A 25,101-nucleotide genomic window follows, 5' to 3' on the forward strand; every position below is an offset into this window, starting at 1 on the left:
AATGTCCCACATCCAGGGCACACTGATAAAAGGCATGGGCTCCAAAGCCTTCAGCAACTCCATCCCAATGGCCCTGCAGGGTTCAGCCCCTGAGGCTGCTCTCATGGGCTGGCATTGGGTGCCTATGGGTTTTCCAGGTGCATGGTGCAAGCTACTGGTAGCTCTATCTGGAGGGGTCTGGAGGATGGTGGCCCTCTTCTCACAGCTCCACCAGGCAGTACTCCAGTAAAGATTCTAACTCCATACTTCCCCTCTGCATTGCCCTAGTAGAGGTTTTCCATGAAAGCTCCAGCCCTACAGCAGACTTCTGCCTGGACATTCAGGCTTTCCCATACCTCCTCTAAAATCTAGGCTGGGGTTCCCAAGTCTCAACTGTTGCTTTCCTTTTAGTTATGAAAATGTCTGCAGCTGGCTTGAATTGCTCCTCTGAAAATGAGCTTTTCTTTTCTACCACATGGCTGGGCTGCAAATTTTTCAAACTTTTATATTCTGCTTCCACTTTAAATACAAGTTCGAGTTTTACAACATTTCTTTGCTCATGCATATGGGCATAGGTTGTTAGAAGCAGCCAGGTCACCTCCTGAACACTTTACTGCTTAGAAATTTCTTCTGCCAGATACCCTAAATCATCAGTCTCAAGTTCAAAGATCTGCAGATCCCCAGGGCAGCAGTACAATGCCACTAGGTTCTTTGCTAATGCATAACAAAGGTGACATTTGCTCCAGTTCCCAGTAAGTTCCTTATCTCCATCTGAGACCTCTTTAACATGGATTTCATTGTCCATAACACTATCAATATTTTGGTCACAAGTTAACAAATCTCTAGGAAGTTCCAAACTTTCCCTCATTTTCCTGTCTTCTTATGAGCCCTCCATACTCTTCCAGCCTCTGCCTGTTACCCACTTTCAAAGGTGCTTCCATATTTTCAGGTATCTTTACAGCAATGCCCCACTCCTTGGCACTGATTTTCTGTACTGGTCTATTCTCACATTGCTATAAAGAAATGTCTGAGACTGGGTAATTTATAAAGAAAAGAAGTTTAATTGGCTCATGGTTCTGCAGGCTGTATAGGAAGCATAGCAGCTTCTGTTCCAGGGAGACCTCAGGAAACTTACAATCGTGGTGGAAGGTGAAGGGGAAGCAAGCACATCTTTTTTTCTGAGGCAGAGTTTTGCTCTTGCCACCCAGGCTGGAGTGCAGTGGCATGATCTTGGTTCACTGTAACATCTGCCTGCCCATTTGTGGTGATAACAACTTCTTCCTCTCTTACTTCCTGTCTCTCTGTCTTCCCCCTGCCCCCAACTATCCATCTATACTAGTGTTCTATTTCTGCTGTAGTAAGTTATCACAAACGTAGCAGTTTACAGAAGCTTATTATCTTACAGCTCTTCAGGTTAGAAGTACAATATGGCTTGGCTCTGTGACCCCACTTAAATATCCTGTCAAATTGTAATCCCCAGTGTTAGATGTGGGGCCTGATGGGAGGTGACTGGATCATGGGGATGGAGTTCTCATCAATAGTTTAGTATCATCCCCTTGGTGCTGTTCTCATGATAGTGAGTTCTCATAAGATGTGGTTATTTTAAAAGTGTGTAGCACCTTCCCCCTTTCTCTCTTCCTCCTGCTCTGGCCATGAAAGATGTGTTTGTGGCCGGGTGTGGTGGCTCATGCCTGTAATCTCAGCACTTTGGGAGGCCAAGGCAGGCGGATCACCTGAGGTCGGGAGTTTGAGACCAGCCTGGCCAACATGGCAAAAACTCGTCTCTGCTAAAAATATAAAAATAAGCCAGGTGTGTGGTGGTGGGTGCCTGTAATCCCAGCTACTTGGGAAGCTGAGGCAGGAGAATTGCTTGAAGAAACTGTTATCTCCATAAATGGGCAGTATCAGGCTAGTTACCATAACTATCAAGTGCTGTAGTGCCATCAGTATGTGGTCTCCACCTTCCAGTTTACCTCATGGTTTAAGATGGGTGGTTGAACATTACCACACACTGACTCCAGACCTCAAAAAAAAGGGTAAGGGATTGGCAATACAGAGTATTAATCAGGTCTCTTTACCCAGCCTCCTTAGAAGTCCAACACAACATTTCTCTTTTGCAGTGTTCTGAACACTTTTGAAGTTCTTTTCCAAGAGGCTGCAAAAGCCCATGGAATTTCCAGAGATAGATATGGCTTTGTTATGCTAAGGAGTTGACTCATGTCACGCCCCTAGATAGCTTCAGGATACAGGATGGCCAGCAGAAAGAATAAGCATGTAATCAGCAGGTTAGGATATTTAGCTGCCTGACCTCTGGTGAGCAGATATGAAAGACTGAGCTCAAACAAATGGCCAAAGATTTAACCAATCATTTCTACTTAACGAAAACCCAGTAAAAGCTCTGTACATCCAGGCTTAGCAGAGCCTCCTGGTTGGCAAACACATTCACATGTCCTGACTGTACAAGAGGAAGTCACAGAGGCTCTGTGTTCCCTCTGAGACACTATCATATGAGTCCCTTCATTTGACTGGTCCTCCTAATTAGCATCCTTTATAATAAACCGGTTATTCTAAGTATAGTTCTTTCCTGAGTTCTGCCAGTCATTCTAGCAAGTTATCAAACTTGAGGGGAGCAAAGGAACTGCTAAATGTATAACCATTTAGTCAGAAGTATGGGTAACCTAGGGACCAATTAAGTGTAGCTGGTATCTGAAGAATGGTCATGTTAGGGATCACGCCCTTGAACTTGTGGGGTCTGAGCTAACTCTGGATGGTTAGCAGCAGAACAGAACCACAGTACACTCAATTTGTGTTGAAATAGAATACTGTAATTCAGGTGGTATTCAAATGTATTTTCACTGTTTGTCAAGTACAGCAAAATAGTGAAATTGATAACCAAGCGATATAAGAAGTACTTTTTAGACAAAGGTGAAAAATACTGTTTCTCTAACAGCTTTTCTTTACAGTTGTGGTTTTCGAGGTGTAGTTCATGAACTCCTTCACAGGGCTCTTTCAGGGATCTACCAAGTCAAATCTTTTTTCATAAAAACACTAAGACATTCTTTTCCTTTTTCTCTCAATTGACATTTGCACTACAGGTACAAAAGCAATGACAGATAAAATTGCTGGCTCCCTAGCACCAATGAATACAGTTGAACAAAACTGTAATCATTGTATTCTTCATTGTCATGCATACACAATTTTTTTGAATTTGCGAATTCACAAAAAAGACACTTTTGATTAAGAAAACCCTTGATTTAAAAAAATACTCTTCTTAGCAAATCTTTTTAGCATCTTGTAGTGAAATGAGAAATATGCATAAACTATACCTGCTACATAATGAAGTACAATGGTTGTCTCAAGGAAAATTATCTGTGATTAAATTGCAAGCTGAACTACAGCTTTTTTCATGAATCATCTTTTTCATTTGAAAGAAAAACTGAGAGATAAACTTTGATTATTCAGATTTGGATACTTGGCAGACATTTTCTCAAAAATGAACCAACTGAGCCTATAACATCATGGAAACACAGATGGTTTTTGATAACAATTATAAAATTTAAGCTTTCAGTTGAAAAGCCAAATTTTCAAAAGCTTCTATCTGCCACCATGAACTTAACAGTTTCCTAGTATTTAGAAACTTTTCTGATTTTTCCAAATGACAAATACATGACATTACCCATTCACATATGAATAAAAATCCATTCCAAGTACAAGATAGAGAAATAGATTTTAATGTAACAAAATAGAAAAACTCACTACTATGGTTTCAGATTCTAATACTGGAATTAATCTTTAGAAAATTATCACTGTTGAATTTTGGTGTAGTATCAAAGGAAGAATATCATAAATACCAGAAAAAAATTATTAGAATATTGCTTTATCTTAATCACATATCACATATGTGTTAAGCCAGATTTTTAAATACATTTCCATCGAAATAATGTGTTACAACACTCACAAATAAAAAAAAATTCAACTATCTTCTATTAAGCCATCTGCTCATTATTTTTATGAAAATAGTGATTTTTCATAAAAATATATTACTTAAGTTAACTTAGGTAACAGAATTATTTTTAAATGAATTAATGAATAGATATTTTTAATTTTCTCAGTTTTAATTCTCAATGCAGTAATACTGGTAAGATTCATATAAACAAAAGCTCTTGGATCCTCAATTATTTAAAATGAAAAGGACTGCTCAGATCAAAAAGCCTGAAAACCACTATTCTATAGTGAATGCAAACTAGGGAAACTAACAGGAATATTTTCTCCTGTTTGATGCATGTTCACCAGCAACGGTACCACAAACTTGTTTCACTTTATATTATGTCCTTCTAATTTGTTTTCTTTTTTACATATTTGAAATTTTAACAGAGATAAAATTTGGTATATAGTTTATTTTTTCCAAGTAACTGTATTTTAACATGCCTGAAAAAATAATGAAGAGACATGGTTCACAAGACATCAAAAGAACATCCAGAGAAACAAAATTGGTAATGTGTCTCCATCCTGTCCAAGAAGAGGATGCCCTGGACCACTAAAAAACATACCTGGTTCTTGCAATACATAAATTCAAGTGGTAGAGACAGATGAGCATAGCTTGATGCAGCAGTCAATAAGATCATACAACTAATCACCTGATTCTAGTAACCATTTTCACCTGACAGCCTTCTGGTCAAAATTTGGATTCCCATGTAAAACTGACTTCAGAAGAGAATATGGTGATGAACATCTGATTACTTGAGGGTTAAATATTTTTAAAGTAATAAATTGGAATTTTGATTTGTATACCAGTGAACTTGGTTAAGTCCATCCTATGAGACAGTTCCATATTTATTACATTGGCAGATCAGTCTTGAATAATAAATTCTGCTCTCTGTGATCTTGTCTGGGTAGCCAACTGATCTTCCTTAGAAAATACACAACCACAACCCTTCTGCAAGCATTATGTTCATACTACCTCACTGATTACCTAAATTTCTGCCCTGACAAAGAAGAGGGCTCTGCATATTAAGTTATATATTTCAGAATAATGGAATAAGAGTGAAACTTTACTAAGAATAGTGAATAAAATAATATTTTAAATGTTAAATAAGTTTGGAGATAAGGCCTTTTAATGTTTAATTTTAGAATAAGTCTAGGCATTTTAACAGCATAATAACTCCTCAAAAAAAAAAAAGAGTATGGTTTAGATGCCACTTAAGCCATGAAATTTTTATCTCAGCTCTTTAAATAAAGGATCTCATCTGAAATATGGTACAATATATACTTGACACCGCATTACCTATAACAATAAATAATGGATCATAAACATTTACATATTATAAAAAGAACAAAACAAAAGGTAAGACTGGAAAAATACTAGAACAACTACAAGAAATTCAGGAAAAATAAGAAGACAGTACAAAAACATCAATAAAACAGATTGAAAAATAAAGCTGATGAACTAATTGCCTTGCATGTATCAGAAAACTTAAGGGAAGACAAAATGTTAGAAATAATTGACTGGGTGCAGTGGCTCTGCCTGTAATCCCAGCACTTTGGGAGGCCGAGGCGGGAGGATCACGAGGTCAGGAGATGGAGACCACCCTGGCTAACACAGTGAAACCCTGTCTCTACTAAAAATACAAAAAATTAGCCGGGCATGGTGGTGGGCGCCTATAGTCCCAGCTACTCAGGAGGCTGAGGCAGGAGAATGGTGTGAACCTGGGGGGCGCGGCTTGCAGTGAGCCGAGATCAGAGATCGTGCCACTGCACTCCAGCCTGGGCGACAGAGTGAGACTCTGTCTCAAAAAAAAAAATAATAATAATAATTGACATATATCAGACAAACTAACTGCATGCACTATCAAAACAATTTCAGAAGCATGATAAAATTAAGAATCTGGAAGAAAACTTTCATAGTAACTTATCTTAGGAATAAAACAGAAAATGAATCAGCTTTAAAAGCCAGAAAGAAGACCCAATACCCCCCATCCAAAGGAACTATCTGGAATGTACCAAAATGCTTCAAAACAGAAAAAAAAACATATGATTACAAAATGGGAAAAAATGAAATGAAAAAATGATTCATGAAATATAACTTATTATAATTTGACCATAAGATTAGGGAGATAAATTAATACTAGTCATTAGCAGCTTTTGTATCATCTGGTAAAAGGTTCCAAGGACAAGAAGTTCAAGACCATGAAGTACTATTAAAAGATCAGAATATTATATGCAATACTGCCTAGCTTCATTTTACCAAAGTGCAACAATAATTCAATTCAATACGAAGTAAATCAATAGCATCAATTTTCTTTCTATTCTATTCCCACCTCTGACTCTTAAAACAGTGCAGCACACACGTCTTAGATCTATCCCAATGCCCCCACCACCATATGCCACCCTTGCAATAGCTGTGTCTTGTCTACCACTAACCTGGTGTAGTCTGTCCTAATGAGGAAAAGCAGGGAAGATGCCTGCATAGGCTCAAGACCATTTAAATGGGGAATCCTGGGATCCTGGGTATGCAGAGCATGGTCTAGGAGGGAAAACTATGGGCTCTAGCACAGGGATGTAGCATGGCCCATGCAGGGTATAATCTTTGGGCAAAGGCTCCAGTTACCCGGGCCTAGTGCCTATAATTGACATACTATCCTCAAAATTATCATTTAGCATAAAATCATCCTGATTCAAGTTAAAATATTATGTCACACTTTACAACCAAAGTGCAAAGACTAAGTTGTTACAGAATCTGTGAAAGTTAATCAAATAATCAAAACATAGCAAAACTATAAAAATGCTCATTATGAAGAACACATCACTCAAAATCCAGTCATATCTAATATAGACTACAAAACTTAAGCAGATGTTTACACAAACGCCTATGAACTCAAACTGATGCAAAGAACTGGGTTAAAGCTAAACAAGCAGAGGTCAGCACAGAGCTCCTATGATTGAATTATGATAAAACAATATACTAGTCCTAAGATAGCAAGAATATGACGCAATAAATGAGGCTCTGGTCCCAAAACAGTATAACGTCCAGTACAAATCAATTTCACAAAAATCTATAATAGAAGTCAATGTAAACTAGAATTAAGAAAATCAAAATTAATAACAAAAAATATATGAAGAACAAAAAAGAAACAACTGAAAATATGAAGTTTGTAATTAAAGACACACAGACATATATCATATCAAAGTCTACAATCAGAAAAAAAACAATTGATCTCAGAAATCTGGTGTGAAATTTAATAGTAAATAGTAAGTTTTAGAAAGAAAAGATATCTGTCAACAAAGCCCCTCATTTTCTTGCCTAGGGAAAAGAAGGCTTAATCTACAGCCTTGGCCAAATACAATTGCCAGATAAACAAACCCTTAGATTCTAGGTTAATTCATAAGTTAATTAAAATGATAAAAAATATTCATGTATTAGTTTCTAACTTCAAATTTCTTTAAGAAACCTTTATGATTCACAAGCAACTACCCAATTCCAAACTCTATGCCGTTGGTTCTTAACACTGGCTACATATTAGAATCACCTGGGAAGCATTCTAAATTGGCTTATTCCCTGAACCCAGCCCAAAGAATCTGGTGTTGTCTAGGCCTAGGTTGGTTGTTTTAAAAAAAAAATTCCTATATGAGTCTAAGGTGTATCAAGGGTCAAAAAATCACTGCATGAATCAAACAGTATGGATCCAAACTCCCACTACATTTAGCACAAGTTTGGAGAATAAAAACTTACCATTTTTAGAGACAGAGTTCATAAACAGAATGGAAGAAACTATGAAAACTAATTCAGGGGCCAACTCCAGGCAACAAAATCAAACTGTTCCCCTTGCTAAATAACAAATACATATACAGTATATAAAATATATATATACACATATAATAGACATTTATATATTTATATATGTGTATGTATGTCACTATATTTTATATTTCATCTAAAATTCCATAAATTAGAAAGTCATTGCTGTTTAAAAACTATATGTAACTTCTGCTTCTAGGAAGAGTAGATGTACATTTTCCTATTTCTCTCATTAAGTACAACCAAATACCATGGACACTATGAATAAACAAGCATATGAAGATCTGGATTGGGCACAGTGGCTCATGCCTATAATCCCAGCCTCTTGGGAAGCTGAGTGGGGAGGACTGCTTGAAACCAGGAATTCAAGACCAGTTCAAGACCACTGTTTCTAAATATATATACATATGAATTCTATATATACACGTATATATCAATTCTATTTACATATATCAATCCATATATATATATAGATTCTTATACACACACACACACACACACACACACACACACACACACACACACGAAAGATGGAGAGAAGGCATAACAGCTAGGGATCTTGGAACCCCAGGAACATAACTGATGACTTCCCTGGATCTTCTTTTTCCCTTATATATTCCAGACTTGGGGCCAGAGAAGCCAACAACCAGAAAAAAGCTAACAGGTACAAACAAAAAAGCTTCAACAAAACCCTGCCCAAAAGATCCAAGAGAAGAACACCATGGAAAAAAGAAAATCAGGCAAATTTCATTCTTTGTCAGTCAAACACCACAGGAAAAACTGTAGTCCCACTCTAACCATGTCAGAAAGGCTCAGTGGACAGTCTAAAGTTCTATCCTCATGAGACTATAACATGGCCCCATAATACTCCTGACATGGTGAGAAAAGACCAAGTAGGGAGCCAAGAATTTCACCCCTCTGGAAAGTAAAAGGACAGCTCCCCCTAGCAGTGTCAGTAGATACCAAGTAGAACCTGTACTTCTTCTCCAAACTGGCAGCAATGAAGTGAGCCTCCCACTACCCACTAAGGAGGACTAGAAAAAAGTTAAATTAAGACTTTCACTAACAAGTGGAAATTAGGTAAGACCAATACAACAGAGACTACACATGGAGAGTTAGAATCCCCACTCTGCCTCAGCAATAATGAGGAGCCACTCCTGCTACTTGAATGGGGCAACAGAGACTAAAAGGGGAATCTGGACTTCAACAAACTCTACCTGGCAGTGATGAGCTCCCTTCCCCTCCTAAAGTAATGTCATAAACATCCACCTAAAATAGAAGGTTTAAATAAGATCCAGAGTCTCAGAACATAACGGGGAAACAGGTTCTGTTTTCAACCAAAGATTACTCATCAGAACAAGAGTCAAAAAAATCACAAACTGACAAAAAAAAAAAAAAAAAACACAAAAAAGATAAAAGTCAACACCAAAAAAAAAGAGATGTCAGAAGTATCTGACAAATATTTTAAGAGTCTTTAAAAAAATGCTTCAATGAACAATCATGAAAATAATGGAAACAAATGTAAAAATAGAAAGCCTCAGCTTTACCAGTACCTTGTGATAATATATGTACATATAGTATAATACTCAAATAAACCACCAAAAAGTTTTGCATAGAAATATCCTCATAAATACTATAGATAAATCAAAACTCTAAGAAATGTTCAAGTAACCCACAGGAAGTCAAAAAAAAAAAAACAGAAATTTTAAAAATGCAAAACTTTAGCCATAACATATTAATAATCACATTAAATGTAAATCGCCTAAATATGCCAATTAAAAGGCAAAAACTGAAAAAGAAGATTTTAAAATGTAACTGAATTATATGTAGTATATAAGAAACTAACTTAGAATATGAAAATACAGGCATGTTGAAAGAAAAATGATGGAACAAATACAACATGCAAACAATAATCAAAGGAAAGCAAAAGTGGCTATATTAATAAGAGATAAAGGAGACTTCAGCAAAGAAAATTACCAGAGACAGAGAGGGACATTATGTAGTGATGAGACATAATTCACCAAGAAAACATAACAATCACTAATGTGTATACACCAACCAACAAGCTATAAAATATATGAAGCAAAAACTAAAACTTGAAAGGAGAAATAGACAAATTCACCATTATGATTAGAAACGTCAATATCCTCTAACAACAAGAGATACAACAATTAGACAGAAAATCAGCAAAGATACAGAAGAAATCAACAACATCATCAACAAAATTTATAGAATACCCCACCTCAACAACGGCAGAGTACTTATTACTTTCAAGTAATCATGGACCATATACCAGGAGAGAACATATACCGAGGCATAAAACATACATCAACAAATTTTAAAGAACTGAACACAGTAGAGTCTCCAAGCACAGTGGAATCACACTAGAAATCAATAACAAAGATAATAGGAAAATCAAGCACTTGAAAACTAAAGAACATGCTTTCAAATAATCTATGGGTCAAAGAAGATGTCTCAAGGGAAATTTAAAAAAATTCACTAAACTGAATAAAAATGAAAATACAACAAATCCTATTAAAATTTGTAGGACACATGCTGCTGCCTGAAGAGCCTAGACAAAGAAAAGCAAAAATAAATGCAAGACAAGAAGAAAGAATATAATAAAGAGTAGAAATCAATAGAGTTTAAAATAGGAAAACAGTTAAAAATATCAATGTAACAAACAGCTATTTTAAAAAGCACACACACACAAGAAATTGACAAATCTCTTCCAAAATGACAACAAAAAAAGACAAAAAGAGTAGTAAAGTTTCTAAACATATTTTTGTTTTTTAAGCAATTGTAAATTGTATCGCATTTTTAACTTTAATGTTCATGTATTCACTGTTAATGTATATAGAAAAACAACTGATTTTTACATATTTATCTTGCATCTTGAAACCTTGTTGCACTCACCCATCAATTCTATGAGTTTATTTATTGGTATTTTCTACATAGAAAATCATATCATCTGCAAAAGGAGATGGTTTCATTTCTACCTTTCCAATCTGTATGTCTTTTCCTTCCACTTCTTGCCTTTTTGAGCTGGCAAGAACTCCCAGTACAGTGCTGAATAAGAGTGGTGAGAGTGAACATCATTCTTGTTCCCAATATTTGGGGAAAACATTCAGTCTTTTACCATTAATTATGATGTTAGCTGAAAGGTTTTTATAGGTATTCTTCATCAAATTGAAGAAGTTATCTTTATTCTTATTATTCTGAGATCATTCAATACCATAAATGGGTTCTGAATTGCATCAAATTTTTTTTTCTACATTATGTGACTTTTCTTCTTTAGTCTGTTGATATGGTGCATTACATTGATTCAGTTGAATGGTACTCTCTCCACCCAACAACCCAGCTGTCTGTATGCTCTTAAGGTGGAAGCTCAGAGTGTTGTTTTTTTTTTAACACTATGACCCTGAATAAAGCAACATATTTATATAGCTAGTCCCAGAATCAGTGGTAATTGCTTACATAAGAAGCTCCATATGGCCAGATGATACAGATTGTGGACATATGAGAAAAACCTTGTTGCAAGTAAAATATATCTGTGGCTGCGAAAAAAAGACTGTCAAACGAAAAATTCTACATACAAAAAAAAAAAAAAAATTCAGACACTGGGCATGGTGGCTCATGCCTGTAATCCCAGTACTTTGGGAGGCTGAGGCGGGCGGATCACTTGAGGTCTGGAGTTCAAGACTAGCCTGGCCAACATGGTAAAATCCTGTCTCTACTTAAAAAAAAAAAAAAAAAATTAGCTGGGTGTGGTGGTGTATGCCTGTGTTCCCAGCTATTCATGAGGCAGAAGAATCACTTGAACCTGGGAGGCAGATGTTGCAGTGAGCTAAGATTGTGCCACTGCACTCCAGCCTGGGTGACAGTACAAGACTCCCTCTCCAAAAAAAAAAATTGGATTTTTTGGTTTACCTTCCCTGATTCTATTAGTCACTCAATACAATAAACCAAATACTAAATAGGATTAGTTATGGCTTATAAATAAACATAAGGATGTGTACTATATTGCCATTCATTCATTGTATGTAAATTTCCTACAGCTACACTACAGTATACAGCTTCCCAAAGCAATCTAAAAGAAACAAACTTTAATGATATAGCACAACTGAAGTTTGGTATAGTAAGTGCAAATAAGTATTGCAATGACAGTTCATCATGGTAAACTCAAGGGTCTGTAAAAAAATCAAAATTATCGAGGACCTACTTCAAGAAGTATATTAATACATAGATTTCTGTAACTTGGCAGAGAATTCCCTACAATTGCTACATTTAAAGTAATCAACACATTTCTATATCTCAGAAGAAGATGGAAATTATGTGTTTGCCTATCCTAATGTGTTAAACTTTCATTACAATAGTTTTAGCATATTTTTAGCTTAATATTAAGGTAGAAATATTCTATCAAACTAAGAAATAGAAACTGCTCTGAAATTGCAAAAACCTGTACTAGTTCCCTTTTTAAAATTAGAAGGATTATCTGTATAGCATTTAGATTGTTACATCTTATAATAACAAATTACTTGGTATTAATATGCATAATAGAATACAATAGTAGTAGTAATAATGATTGAGAAGTAGTATATTTACTTACCGACAAAAGAAAACCCATGTAAAAGAAACTGAAGAAAATAAATGGAAGAGTGAACAAACGATGAAGTAATGCTCCAAAATACAATAAAAAGAAAGAATGGGATACAGAATAGGGGTTAAGACATTGAACTTGAGCAGAGAAGGAACCCTGTTCCTCCACATGGAGCATATTGTGAGGGAGTGAAGAATGAAATGAGAAGGAGGAGAGAAAGAAACAAGGGAAGAAAAAATAAAGGGAAGGAAGAAAGGAAGAAAAAGAAAGGTGGGGGAAGAGACAAGGGAAGAAAGGAAAAGTATAGATACTGACTGTTATGGACTGAATGTGTCCTGTCCCCCCACCACTACCACTACCAAATTTTACGTCAAAGCCCTAATGCCCCATGTTACCGTATTTGCAGATTAGGTCTTTAAAGAGGTATTAAGGTTAAATGAGGTCATAAAGGTGGGGCTCTAATCCAATATGACTTGTGTCCTTGTAAGAAGAAGAGACATTAGGAATGTGGACATTCAAAACCAAAGGCCAGGGCTGGGCATGATAGCTTACGCCTATAATCCCAGCACTTTGGGAGGCCAAGGCAGGCAGATCACTGGAGCCCAGGAGTTCGAGACCAGCCTGGGCAACGTAGCGACAGCCTGTCTCTACAAAATATACAAAAATTAGCCAGGCATGGTGGTGCGCACCTGTAGTCCCAGCTACTTAGGAGGCTGAGGTGGGAGGATCATTTGAGCTCAGGAAGTTGTGGCTGTAGTGAGCTGTGATCGTGCCATGACAGAGCAAGACCCTGCCTCAAACAAAAACAAAAACAAAAACCCAAAGGCCATGTGAGAACACACAGAAGGCAACCATCTGCAAGCCAGAGGGAGACCTCAGAAGAAACCAGGCCTGCCAACACCTTGATCTTGGAAGTCCAGACTCCAGAACTGTAAGAAAATAAACTTCTGCTGTTTAAATCACCCAGTCTTTAGCATTTTGTTATAGCAGCAGGAACAGACTAAAACATTAAGTTAAATGGGGGGACAGAAACAGTGAACTGCTAATAGTCTCCAGTTTTTCTTTGGACCAGAAAGCAAGTCTGCCAAGACCAAGGAGTGATGGGGTAAAGAAATTTTGCAACAGATCCAGAAGAGAATGAGGTGTTAGGCGTAGGGGACCATGTGAAAGGATTGCCAACTGTCCATTTCAGATTAGAGATCAATCTTTTGGAGGCATCAGTCTTCACAGTTACATAATTGACTGGTTAGAAGGAACACAGCAAAATGGGAAAGGTAAAACCTTTGAGGTTTTTAAAGTCTGAGTGATAACCTACCTCTGTCAGTGTAGCTGTGTCTTGGGTTGTTATCTAGAGTTATAATAATGATAGTTACATAGAGTGTGCCAATAATAATATCTACTCCTTTTAGAGTTGTTCTAGAGTTATGTAAAACTTTATCATAGAGTCGGTCAGATAGTAGACAATAAATAATAGTTACTATAATTATTACTATGGAATTAGTTTAATATTGGTACATTGTTAGGAAGATACAGCAAAAATGAGAAGGAAAAACAGGAGTTAAAAGCAAGTGGTTCAGCTGGGCGAGGTGGCTCATGCCTGTAATCCCAGCACTTTGGGAGACCAAGGCGGGTGGATCACTTGAGGTCAGGAGTTCGAAACCAGCCTGGGCAACATGGTAAAACCCCATCTCTATTAAAAATACAAAAAATTAGCATGGTGGCAGACACCTGTAATCCCAGCTACTTGGGAAGCTGAGGCAGGAGAATAGCTTGAACCTGGGAGGTGGAGGTTGCAGTGAGTTGAGATCACGCCACTGCACTCAAGCCTGGGCAACAAGAGCAGAATTCTGTCTCAAAAAAGAAGAAAAAAAGAAAGTGGTTCAAGTGACAGAGCAGTGTCTTGGCTAGAGAGGGGAGTAAAGCGAATGCCTGAGGATACTGACAAGCTGGAAAACAGGAGGAAAAGTAAGTTAAATGGCCTGAGGATGAAGTCCAGTTGAATTTTAAACCCAAGAAAATGAGAAAGATCGAAAGATCGGTAATTAAAATAAAAACCTCCAGAGAAGACTGCTGAGTGTGAATTAGCAGTTACTTCTTATACGTAACACCACAGAGAAACATAACAAAAAAAGAAAGCCAGCTAAATGGTCGTGGCCTTGTCATTAGTTAGCAGTATATCGTGAAAGAAGGCGCTTAAATTGTGAGCCTTACTGCTATTTGAGGATTACTGACAAATTACCTCTGGTTTCTCCTTTATTGCACTTCCTCTGTACCCTCTCCCACAACACACACACACACACACACACACACTCATCATTATAGTAAAGATCAAGAAAGGCAGCAAAGAAGAGCAAAGATCTGGAAAGTAGGCACATTTTCAAAACTGACATTTGTCTTGTGCATCCACCCACTTCCCTTTTTTCTCTCCCAGTCCCACCTCTACAAGCCCAAAAACCCCAGCTCTCATTGCTGGCTCTGCTCCCAGAAAAAGCCCAAAGTGTTATGTTTCTCTCTGACCTTTCTTCCCTCCCTCCCACCTATTACAACTTCCATTGCTGAGTCTATCTCAGTTTAACAAGAGAAAAGGCAAACTGATTAAGCCTTTCCATAATGATGCCAGGATGAACAGTAACTCTCTCATCTATGCTTAAACCTCCCGTGTGTTTGGCTTAAAAACTGAAATGAATCTATTTGGCAAAATTTCAGGAAGAATGGAAAAGGGATAATTTGGGACAACGAGATTTTCTTTCTTCCCTATTTTACAGTTGTGAGGAAGAAAAAGAAGTGTTTGTTGTAACTGACAACAGATAACCACCACAGAAAAAACATCCACAGCAGTTCAGAATGTTACACTTAAAGGTACTTTTTAGGCATACAGGCCTGCACAGGATGCTGAAGTGGGGGACTTACGAGGGCAAATATGAGGAAGCAATCTACCCTACTATAACCCTGAAAACTGGTTCAGAACCATCTACCATGTCATGGTAATGACTCTCTTTTCTCTTCCCTTTATCACAGAGGCTGCCCCTCACCCTGCCCCCGAGATGCTCCCCTGATAAAAGGAGGTGGAGGGGAAAGGAAGCAGCCATAAAGGCAGCAGTAGGAGTGAACTCTCCACCTTAGTTATTTCCTGTTAGAAGCAGGTAAAGAATCTGCAGCCTAGAAGACTTAACAGAAGCCTGAGTATAAAGCAAGAAAATAGCTGTAGACAGAATCACATGAAAAAGTGACTATACAGGAAAAGGTGCCATTCAATGAGAAAAGGGGGAAAAGGATCACTGAAAGAAAGAAACACTCTCTTCCCTACCTTCCCAAAAAAGGTAGAAATACAATCAAATGTTTCAGAGCAGGAATCAGGAAAACTTCAGCCCACATGCCAAATCTAACCAGTTGCCTGTTTTGGCAAATAAAGTTTTATGGGAACACAGCCACACTCATTCATTTATGTGCTGTCTATATGGCTACTTTCACATTATAATGGAAAAGCTGAACGACTGCAACAGAGTCCATATGACTTGTAAAGACTAAAACATTTACTATCTGGCCCTTCAAAGAAAAAGGGCCCTGCTTTAGGAGGTCAGGGGTAAGAAGGGGATTGAGATGAGGCCATCGGATTTGATAATAAGTGATCTCTGGCAAATATGAAGAAACAATTTAAAAGAAGTTTAAAAGAAAGTAAAGATATTTTAATAAAATAGAGACAATGAGGATAAGGTATTCTTTCAAACAGCCTCTAGGAACTACATGCAAGTCTGCATGGGGAAATAAGAAATTTTCTTGAATCTCACCAATCTTACTCCCCTTGGAGTCACTCTCTCTTTAATCACCAACCAACCAGCCTCCCAAACTAGAAACTTTAGAATTTTGGTAAGTGATTCTAGCTCCACACTGCTTTCCATATCCTCAGTTCCAGGTGCAATGCTTAGTATACAAAAGATAATGTTTGTTGAATAAACAATTTAAGAGTACAGAATGTAGAGAGAAAAGATTAAGAGAGAAAAAAATTCTGTCCCCACTTCATACCTGGAAAAACATTCCATGCCACCTCTAAAGGCTATGTAACTTGGACTCAAGTCTTAAGACTCATCATAGGCCGGGCGCAGTGGCTCACGCCTGTAATCCCAACACTTTGGGAGACTGAGTCCAGTGGATCACTTGAACTCAGGGGTTCGAGACCAGCCTGGCCAACATGGAAAACCCCGTCTCTACTAAAAATACAAAAATTAGCCAGGCACAGTGGCATGTGCCTATAATCCCAGCACTCTGAGAGACAGAGACAGGTGGATCATGTCGGGAGTTCAAGACTAGCCTGGCCAACATGATGAAACCCTGTCTCTACTAAAAATACAAAAATTAGCCAGGCGTGGTGGCATGTGCCTGTAATCCCAGCTACTTGGGAGGCTGAGACAGGAAAATCGCTTGAACCCAGGAAGCAGAGGTTGCACTGAGCCGAGATCGTGCCACTGCACCAGTCTGGGTGACAGACGGAGCTGCACCAAAAAAAAAAAAAAAAAAAAAAAAAATCTGGTTATTTAAAAGAGCCTGAGACTCCTCCCCTTTCTCTTGCTCCTGCTATCACCATGTGACATACTCATGCCCCCACTGCCTCAGGAAGTAAAAGCTTTCTGAGGCCTCACCAGAAACCAAGCAGATGCTAGCACCATGCTTGTATGACCTGTAGAACTGTGGGCCAATTAAACCTCTTTTCTTTATAAATTACCCAGCTTCAGGTATTTCTTTATAGCAATGCTAAAACAAGCTAACACACACACACCAAAGCCTAAGATTTACATCTATGTTTCCTACTAAAAATGTTATAGATTTAGCTATTAAATTTAGGTCTTTGGTGCATTTTGAATTAACATTTTTATATCGTATGAGGTAGGAGTCTAATTTCATTTTTGTACATGTGGATATCTAATTGTGCCAGCACACTATGTTGTTTTAACAGCAAATGAGAAAATATATAAGATAATTTGATACTACAAATATTTGTGGTTGTTAAAATTCAGGTACTAAGCAAACAGCTCAGTAGGATACTACAACAAACATGTAACTAATTCTCCTGTCTCTAGTTTCTCCTTCAATATCTGTTTTATATCTGTTTAAAACACAGTCCAGTAACGCAACAACTCTGCATAAAACTAAAGATACCTACCCCTGACAGAATTAGAATTTCTGGAAATTGTAATACAGAACTTGCCCCTGATTTTTCCAGTTTATACAAGCTATCCACAATACTTCGCTCATGGTCTCTTTCCTCTCTTTTCAATTTTCCAGGCTCATCTCTTACCATTTGTTGTCAACCACTTGGTCTGGCCACACAATGTTACTAGACACATCCAATGTGAAGTACTCTTGAAAGACTGTAGATTCCTCATGCTAGACTTTTGGCTTTTCTTACCCTGGGGGTTCTCTGAAGCAGAAAGAATTTTATTTATCCCTACATTCAAGAGTCCAGCAGAGTGCCCAACACAAAGCAGGTGTTTCACAAACACTTGCTAAGTTAAAGGAATACACAGGCAGGCATGGTGGCTCACACTTGTAATCCCAGCACTTTGGGAGGCAGAGGTGGGAGGATCACTTGAGGCCAAGAGTTAGAAACTACCCTGGGCAAAATAGCGCAACCCCATCTCTACAAAAGCAAAATTTTAAAAACTAGCCAGTCCTGGTGGTATGTGCCTATGCTCGCAGCTACTCAGGAGGCTGGGGCAGAAGAACAGTTTGAGGCCAGGAGTTCAAGACAGCAGTGAGCTATGATCAGACCACTGCACTCTAGCCTCGGCAACAGAGGAAGATCCTGTCTCCACTCCCCTCCCCACTCCAAAAAAAGGAATGTGCCTATAATTGGAAGATAGTGATGAAGTTAAAGGAATAAAGTAGACCAAGGTGATAGGTTTGGAAAACGTTAAATCACCTTGTTTGGCAGGAAAATTGTCTATACAGGGGGATGCTGAGAGAAGGCTGGAAACCTGGGTGGGACAGCAAGAGTAAAGGCCAAGTGAGGAATTTGTACAGTAATAGTTTTTTAGTGTAACTTGATGGATTTTTAGACACAGGTTATACCACTTCTCTTTTCCCCCAATAATAGATTTGTGACTTTGGCTAAATTATGTGACTCAGAAAAGACTCAAGTACTTCATACACAAAATTAGACTACTCTCTTTAGTATGATAGGCTCAGCTGGTAGGCCTATCACCCTAGACACAGAAGAAAAAAAATTCATGCTATAATAAGGAAACTTGACAGTCATTTACAAGAGTTTACCAACTTTTGAGCAGTGAAATCTATTTTCCAAATAAACTCATACATGGAACCCTAGTACAGAATCCTTTTTTAAAACCACAATAATTGAAAGTGGCATGAAAAACACTGGAGGCCCCACACACCCACCTTCCTTCCTCTCACAAACATTAGTTCATATAATCAAGTGAACTTCAAATCAAATATGGGGAACCCTAAAGCACTATTTAGAACACTGGTCAAAAGTTTACTAATCTAGAGGGATCTAGGTAAAGTCATACAATCAAGACTCCCCTTTGTGGCTACTGATAACGAAAATAAATGCTAGGGAGGAAACAAAGAAAAAAACTAAAGATGGAAAGGAAGTCCTACTGTAATTTTCCTGGCCAGACCAATAGAGGGCATAAACTAGGATGGTAGCATTAAAAACACAGAAGCCAAGCAAATATAACATACAGAAACAGTTTCTACTTTGTTTTCCATATTCTTGATGGGAACCCTGCTGATCCAGGAGAAACTGCCCCTCCCAAGGCTAGCTACTTCTTAGACAGCAAACTACCCCTCCTTAAGTGCTTTTCACATGCAAACCACTCAATCTAAAACTACCTCCCATCCATCCCCAATATTCAGCTCTCAAAGAACTCTTATATTTTGGGACTATTAGAATAGTCACCTGTTCTAACAATCACACCAGGGCCAGATATCAAACATGGGGCTGCTCTTATATGTGAATATGTCGAGATTATTAAAATCAGCCAATTCTCCTTACCCTGCCTCACCTGTTCCTTCTCACTAAAATCATGATAAAGTCTCTCCCCAATGATTTCCCTAGATATTTCTGCCTCCTAACCAACCCTGGTGCTTCCCTATGAGCACTATGTGGCGTGGCATATATGCCACCCTATCTGATGTGCCATGCCCTCTCCGCTTAGAAACTGTATCAATCTTTTCAATGGCAGTTGTCTCCTGACCTATTAGTTTCACCATGTTTGAATAATAATATAAACTACATTTTAAAAAGAGTTCAGAACCAAGCATCAAACAAACAGCATATATTGAGATAATAAAACGTGAAGTATTAAGAAACAGCATGGCCGGGCATGGTGGCTCATGCCTGTAATCCCAGCACTTTGGGAGGCTAAGGCGAGAGGACTGCTTGAGCCCATGTGTTCGAGACCAGCCTGGGCAACACAACGAGACCCAATCTCCACAAAAAATTTTAAAAATTAGCAGGGGTGGTGGCACATGCCTGTAGTTGCAGCTACTTAGGAGGCCAAGGTGGGAGAATCACTTGAGCCTGGGAGGTCAGGGCTACAGTGAACCCTAATGGCACCACTGCACTCCAGCCTGGGTGACAGGGAGGGATTGTCTCAAAAAAAATAAAAAATAAAATAAAATAATAATAATAATAATAAACAGTATGAAGATGAGATTTTCTAGTTATGAGAAATGCCAAAGCAGAATATGTTTTAAGAGATAAACCTGACATAAAGTAAATGTCTTTTTTTAATTAAAACACATTAACTATGAATATGTTTAACATCATTTATCTTCATCATTCAAGATATCTGAGCCAAAAACCTAGGCCAATAATCCTTGACTCTCATTTACATTCCACATTTAGATCATCAGAATATACAAATATCCAGAATCTGGCCACATCTCAACAACTTTACCTTTACTACCCTGGTTCAAGCCACCATCATCTCTTACCTGGACTACTGAAGAAGTAACCTCCTCACTACTCACCTGGCTTCCATTCTTGTCCTGCTACAATCCCTTCTCAATGAAGAATGAGCCCTTTAAATCACAGTCAGACCATACCATTCCTCTGCTCGAAACCCTGCAATGGTTTCCTGTTTCACTCAGGGTAAAAGTTAAAGGTCCTGCTGTGGTTTAAGAAGGCTCTAAGTGATCTGCTCCCCTGCCATCCCTCTGATCTCATCTCCTACTTCTTTCACCATCTTATCCAGCTCCAGCCACTTAAACCTCCTTACTGTTTCTAAAACATCAAACACAGTCACACATCAGTTTCCTCTGACTAGAACATTCTTTCCCCAGAAATCTGCATTGCTCATTTACTTACCACCTTTACATCTCTACTATAAGTCACCTTATTAGACAGGCCTTTCTTGACCATCCTACATTTAATATCACAAACATATCTGTCATTCTGTATCCCTCTTATCCTGCTTTTTCTTCATAGCAGTTATCAGTATCTGATATGCTATAGTTTTTGTTTTTTTGTGTTTTTTTTTTCCTGAGACAGAATCTTACTCTGTCTCCCAGGCTAGGGGGCAGTGGCACGACCTCAGCTCACTGCAACCTCCGCCTCCTGGGTTCAAGCAATTCTTCTGCCTCAGCCTCCAAAGTAGCTGGGACTACAGGTGTGCACCACTATACCTGCCTAATTTTTTTTATTTTTAATAGAATTATTTCACTATGACCAATTGTTTCACTATGCTGGTCAGGCTGGTCTCGAACTCCTGACTTTGGGTGATCCATCTGCCTCAGCCTCCCAAAGTGCTGGGATTACAGACATGGACCACCACGCCCGGTTTTTTGTGTGTAATTTATTGTCTCTCCCCATTACAAATAGGCACCTAAGAGGCTGGAACTTTGTTTCATTCACTGCTATGTATGAGTGCCTAAAACAGTGTCTGAGCAGGCACTGAGTAAACATGAAATGAATTAATATACCAAGAATTTGGCCTTCCTGAGGGATTTACACTTGCACTGCTCAAAAATCCATAAACCTAGCAAAGAGACAAAACTGGTTCACTAGTGGTAATATATAAAAATGTAAAAATAAAAATGTAGTCTTCTAAGAAAGATGGAAGGCTTGACAGTAAATGATTAACTACCAAAAGAATAAAGTATAAATGAGAGATTGGCAACCATGTGAACTCACCTCAAGAGAATAATAGATACCTACAAATGAACATGTGAAAAACTTTATAATAAAACTATATAATTAAGCACAGAGAATAAGACTATCTTGCCAAGATTTGCTAACTTGGCAAACATCCATATTAAACTCAGCTTCCCCAATTCCAGATACAAATGGAATTGTGAATTTGGCAATTCACTGGAGAGAAAGACTGCATTACAATCTAGGTTCACATTAAAGTTACCTCATTCTTCTCAACTTAGATCTGACCCAGAGGAAAATTTTTAACAGATTCTATTGGACATGTGCCATACTATAGTCAGTGAAGTTCAAAATTAACATTTTAGATGTTAACCTAAATGATTTGTTTTCCTAAAACTAAACTGTACTAAAAAAATATGCATTATGAGTATAAAATGAATTAGTTTAAATAATATTTTGTCAAAGAAAAAGCAATTTATAACACCAGTCCTTCCCTCATATTTTGATTTCATTCATGTAGTGCCTCATCCATGGCTGAACACATGGTAGCACTCGAACTGTTCACTGATAAGAGGGAGACAATATTCTTTCCTTCAAGGTTTATTCAATATAGATATGTCCACCTCAACATTCCCAGTTATTAAAAAAAAGTAAATGAAAATTATGTACCCCAAATTTGTATATAAATGTATTAATCATTTATTTAACAATTAGTATGTCATAAAGCATAGTATTAGATACTGAAGACACAAAATAAAAATTGCACATGCTGCTATCAATAAATTCATAATGTGGTAGGGAAGTCATATAAACTATAACAGAAAATGATAACTTCTATGATCTTGGGGTACACAGGATGCAAAGGAAGCCCAGAGGAAAAGTTTCCGAGACAGAATGCGTAGAAAAAGGATGGGAGAAAATGCAGGCACAAAGTAACACTGAGAAGAGGGCAGAGGTAAACCCAACGCTACCTACAAATGATAGTATGGCTAAAGGAAAGGAAATGTCACGTGAATAAAGACATATGCAGAGCCCAAGGCCTTACATGTCACCCTTAAAAATCTGGCTGTTAATGGGGAGGATCCTAGGTAAGACAGTAGTATGAGCTGTGTTTCATTTAAGATGGTCAATCTAGCAGTATCATGAAGTTTACTTTAGAAAGGAGATTGAGACTGTAGATTATTAAATCAGTTGGTACTGATCCAGAAGAAGGTAGAACGGTGGCAGCGGTGGTGGCTTTGGCAGCTCAGGACTGAGTGCAAGTAACAGAATCAGCACAATTCTCCAGAGGTTCTTCAGGTTCTCCTCTGTCTTTCGGTCAGCAGTCTCAGTCCGTTTGCAGAGGAACATTGGTGTTACAGCAGTGGCGTTTAATAAGGAACTTGATCCTGTACAGAAACTCTCCATGTACAAGGTTAGAGAATACAAATCTAAGTGACAGACAACTGGAGGATCTGTTGATATTGATCCAGAGTACCAGCAAGAGCCGGACAGGAAGCTTTTTAAGCACAAGCAACGGTATGGTAAAGCAGACATGAATACATTTCCTAACTTCAAATTTGAAGATCCCAAATTTGAAGTCATCAAAAAACCCCAGGCCTGAAGAAATAAAGTAAAATTAATCTGGTAAGTTGTCAAGGGTTAGCAGTACAACTAGCTAGAAGTTTCAGAATAAACATACATTCACAACTGTCAAATGTTCTTTTAATCTCGATTCCAAATAAATTATTTGGTGATGTGGAGTATTAAAAAATCTGGAAGGAAAAATAAAGATGTGGATGAAAAGAAGGGGATATTACTTGAGAGATATTAAGAAAGTTATAGAGATGGGAACTGGTGAATAATGAAAACTTGAATCAGCTCAGTGGCAGTGGAGCTGGACAGGAAGGAGGGAAGGAAACATCAACAGGACCTGGTGACTGATTAAAGGCAGAAGATTGGGCCAGACACAGTGGCCTGCAATGCCAGCACTTTGGGAGGCCAAGGCAGGCAGATCACTTGAGTCCAGGAGTTTAAGACCAGCCTGGGCAACATGGTGAAACCCTGTCTCTAAAAGAAAAAATATATATACATACAAAAATTAACCAGGGGTGATGGTGCATGCCTGTAGCCCCAACTACCTGGGAGGCTGAGGTGGGAGGATCACTTGAACCCAGGAAGCACAGGTTCCAGTGAGTGGAGATCACGCCACTGCACTCCAGCCTGGGTGACAGAGTGAGACCCTTTCTCAAAATAAAATAAAAAATAAAGGTGGAAGATTGGACAGAAGGAGGATACTCTTGGTTAATGGCACCATCACCCAACCAATTGCTTCAAATATATAGTTGGTTCAGATATAAAGGGAGAAACAAGTCTGATGAAAAAACAGTGAAAACAACTTGGAGATACTGGATTTGAATTATTTCAAAATAGTAAAGAAAAGAAAATTATATAAGCAGATTATTAGAAATAAGTCTAGAATTCAAGACAGAGATAAAAGCTGGAGGAAAGCCAGGGAATGGTGATCTCCTAGAAATCAAAAAAGGTAAGAGATTTAACAAACAGAGAATGGTTACCAATGCTAAATAGGAGTAAAGGTGTTAATAATTTCAGTAGGGTGGTAGGGAAGACACAGCCAAAGTCTGTTCAGGGGTAAATGAGAAGCAAGTGGGCAAATGGTAGCAGCAAGTATCCATTAGTCTTTCTACACGTGGCTCTGAAAGAAAGGGGTAAGACAGCAGTAAAGAACTGTTCTCTACTGCTGTCTTTCAGAGCCTTTCTTTCAGAGTCACATATAAAGCAATTCACTGGAACCTCTGCTTCCTGGGTTCAAGTGATCCTCTCACCTCAGCCTCCCAAGTAGCTGGGACTACAGGCATGCGTTTTCTATACTATTTTGAGATAATTCAAATCCAGTATCTCCAAGTTGTTTTCACTGTTTTTTCATTCTCCCAAAGGAGAATTGTTTGTCTCCTAAATCAAGGAGCACGTGAGCCTGTGAAGTTCCATAGCAGAGAGGAAATAAGTGATAGGTAGGAGAAAAAAAAAAAAAAAAGAAGGAAGAGGCATACCCTTCTATAATGCTGCAGCCAGAAAAGGGTAAAATGAGGCCCGAAAGTTCAGGCATATGTATATGGCCATTTAACTAGGACTTTTTAAGCAATAAGCATGCTGTGCTTGGGCTATCTCAGCACTATTGTTAAATGTTTTAATTATGTAATTTTTGATACTTTTGATACTTTTAATTATGTAACTTTTGATAACTTTGATACATTCATGTTATCATATGTTGTAATTATTGTTGTTACTATTACATTTTCTCTATATAGCACTATGTATGGGGCAATATACTAAGTAGCTTTACAAAAATTATTTCTTTTAATCCTCACCAAACTTCTATGAGGAAGTATTTCTCCATTTTATATATGAGAAAACTGAGGAATAGAAAGGTTAAATAACTTGCCCTCAAATACTCAGCAAATAAAGGACAGAGTTGAAAATGGAACCCGGGCAGTCTAGCTCCAAAGCCCATGATCTTAACCATCAAGTTATGCTACCTGTTTTCAGGTGGATAAAGAATACTTTTGGTTACTAACTTAATCTGAAGACAATTACTTTCTAGCAGGAACTATT

General features: G+C 38.0%; 1 protein-coding gene and 1 pseudogene across 1 annotated transcript in view; one reads left to right on the forward strand and one right to left on the reverse strand.

Moving 5' to 3' along the window:
• The window catches only part of STK3 (serine/threonine kinase 3), a 352,058-nt gene that overhangs the window by 164,506 nt on the left and 162,451 nt on the right, over positions 1–25,101 (reverse strand). The gene's annotated exons all lie outside the window — the stretch shown is intronic.
• Positions 15,264–23,138, forward strand: LOC104679900 (annotated as a pseudogene).

The sequence above is a fragment of the Rhinopithecus roxellana genome, chromosome 9, assembly GCF_007565055.1.
Source record: "Rhinopithecus roxellana isolate Shanxi Qingling chromosome 9, ASM756505v1, whole genome shotgun sequence".
In the NCBI taxonomy this organism is placed as follows: domain Eukaryota; kingdom Metazoa; phylum Chordata; class Mammalia; order Primates; family Cercopithecidae; genus Rhinopithecus; species Rhinopithecus roxellana.